This window comes from Euphorbia lathyris, chromosome 3 (genome assembly GCF_963576675.1).
Source record: "Euphorbia lathyris chromosome 3, ddEupLath1.1, whole genome shotgun sequence".
Taxonomy (NCBI): domain Eukaryota; kingdom Viridiplantae; phylum Streptophyta; class Magnoliopsida; order Malpighiales; family Euphorbiaceae; genus Euphorbia; species Euphorbia lathyris.
The window spans coordinates 54,222,067-54,224,818 of NC_088912.1; positions in this window are offsets into that span (position 1 = coordinate 54,222,067).

A 2,752-nucleotide genomic window follows, 5' to 3' on the forward strand; every position below is an offset into this window, starting at 1 on the left:
ATCGACCTTTGGTTCGATATTGCAGAAGAAATAAATCCCCGGCAACGGCGCCAAAAACTTGACGCGGCCTCAGCGGTTCACGATGAGGCCGATCTAAGGGATAAGTGTACCCCGTCGTTATCAAGTAATAAAATTCTGGAAAAGTCCAGGTATCGTCCACAGGATTTATTTCTGCAAGTATCAAGCTACTTGGTCTCAGGTGTTATCTAGGCTTTGGGGGTTTTGAGTTTGGTTTTGCTTAAGTTAATCTACTTCTAGGTTGAATTATACTACTCCTAGCTAAGTTATCTGATTCTAACTAGGTTATTCTACGCCTAATTAAGTTACTCTACCCCTAATTAAGTTAAACTACTCCTGGGTGATCTTTTACCAATGTAATTATCCGAAGGAACATGAAGGGATACGATGATAATGAAGATAGATTGTTTAGACAACGGAATTAAAACCTAATCTAAGTCACTTGTGTCCGAGGCGATTAACCCTACCTATCCTCCTGAGGTCCCTAGTTCGTGATTCCCTTGTAAGGCCGAAACTAGCTCTAAGGCTCAGCAATTTGGGCTTAATCTTCTATAGGGCCGTCAATCCTATAGGCACTGACTAGGTCAGATTCAGCTCGCAATATGTGCCAACTTAGTTTTGGGATTATCGAATGAGTTAAACCAATCAGACAAAACGTAAGACAAAGATTAAAGCAATAAAACAATTGAATAAACAAAACTATAATATATATCAAAGATGAAAAGTATTGTCACGAAGATACAATGAGCCTAGGATTCATAACATGGATCAGAGGCTAGACAGAATATAAAAGAAGAAAAATCCCTTTCAGGGAACCTGTCTACCAATGCAGGTGTCTTCCTAGGACTTAAGGATGGAGCTTGAGCAATCCTCGGTGAGCGGAGCTTTGGAGGTGTCTTCAATGGAGGTTTGAAGGATATGGAGGAGGTGGAAAGGATTTCTCAAGGTGGAAGCTAAGAAAATTACAAAGATAAAAGATATCTAATTTACAATGGAAAAGTTCTATTTATAGTTGTAGCTCGGGCCCTCTTTTTGACTTATTTCGTGTCCTTATGCAGGTGGGAAGTTGTGGGACCGGTCGTGGAGTCGTGGGGGCAAAACTGATATTTTTGACCAATTCTGCAGGCCAGCTCACCGAGTAGGGCACGCTGCTCGGCGAGCTGGCCCCCAGCTCGCCCGAGCAGGCCCCTGGAGGCCTGCTCGGTGAGCTGGCCCAAAAAGGCCAGTCCGACGAGCGGTTTTGCCCTGCACGCTTCCGCACGGTTGCTCGATGTCCCATGATGTAAATTTCGCCCGAACTTATCCCTGCGCATGCACGAAAACTCCAAATAGCATTAGTCTCAAGGCTAAATTGACCCGCCGATCGCTCATTTTGAGCAAACGCTCCGTTTGGTGCGACTTTTGGCGGATCAATTAGCCATAAAAGATGACGGAATTATAACATACATGCCATTTTGGCCTTATTTGCCTAAAATGATCAGAAAACGAGCCTAAACAACGAAAAGTTAATAAAACATTTCCAATTCCTAACTAACTCACACAAAGGCATATAAATGCGAGAATTGCTCGCTTATTCATGAAATAACACTAAAAACCGTCCTAAAATCGTACCCAAAGATAGGGGTTTTTGACACCTATCACTAATCCAAAGTGCTTACACGGAGCGTACACACCATTATGCCCCGCGTAGCCGAGGCTCTGACCCTGTTTTAACTACTCACGCGGAGCGTACGCACCAGTGCACCCGCGTAGACAAGTCTCTGATCTTATTAGTGTGTTCCAACACATGGCTACGTGGGGCGCCGTACCTTTCACGCCCCGCGCCCTTGGTCCGGGCAATTCGCAACCAAAAATAAAAGGCCACGCGGGGCATGCCCCATTCTACGCCACGCGTGTCCTCGGGGAGTTGCGAATTGTAACTCCCCATAACACCTTTTTCTCTTCCCCAAACATCTTTTCCACTTCCACACTCCACCTCCTCTCACCTCCAATCACATCACTTCTTTTCAAAATTTAAAATTCTTTAACTTCCCTCCACATTAATTTTGCCTTAACCACCAATTAAAATCCATAAAAATTTAAAAACTCTTTGGAAAAAACCGAAAAAATGCTTCCACTTCCTTCTCCCACGCGGGGCGTACCCCCAGGCACGCCCCACGTCCTCGCCATTCTCCCACGTATTTTCGGCCAGGAGGTGCGATACGCGTGGCGTGCCAATTTTTGCATCAAATAAGATCAGGTGGGATACGCGTGGCGTGGCCCCTTCACGCCCCGCGTATCCCTCTGGGAATCCGCATTTCACTTGGATCCCCACTCCTCCCCTATTTATACTCCTCCCTTTTTCATAACTCCTTCCCTCACACTCACTCTAACTCCCCATATCCCTCCTACATTCTTCCTCACTCCTCCAAAACCATGACTCGAAGCAAGAGAGCCGCTAGCGACCGTCCCCCGCGGTCCACTCGTGCCCTCTCTTCTCGTTCCCAACAACACCAATCACCACCACCACCCGAAAAAGAAGAAACACCACCACTCACCAACCAATACAACGCCCCATTTCACCTCCACACGGAAGCGGAGGTGGTCCAGTACCTCACCGTCTCCACTTCCACCGTCATGGCCCTCCCATATATCGATCGCAGCATTCTCGACCACTACGACCTCGGTAGTGCATTCGAAGATCGTCTACGAGCCCTTGGTTGGCAAGACCATTTTCGTGCCCGCCATCTTGTGT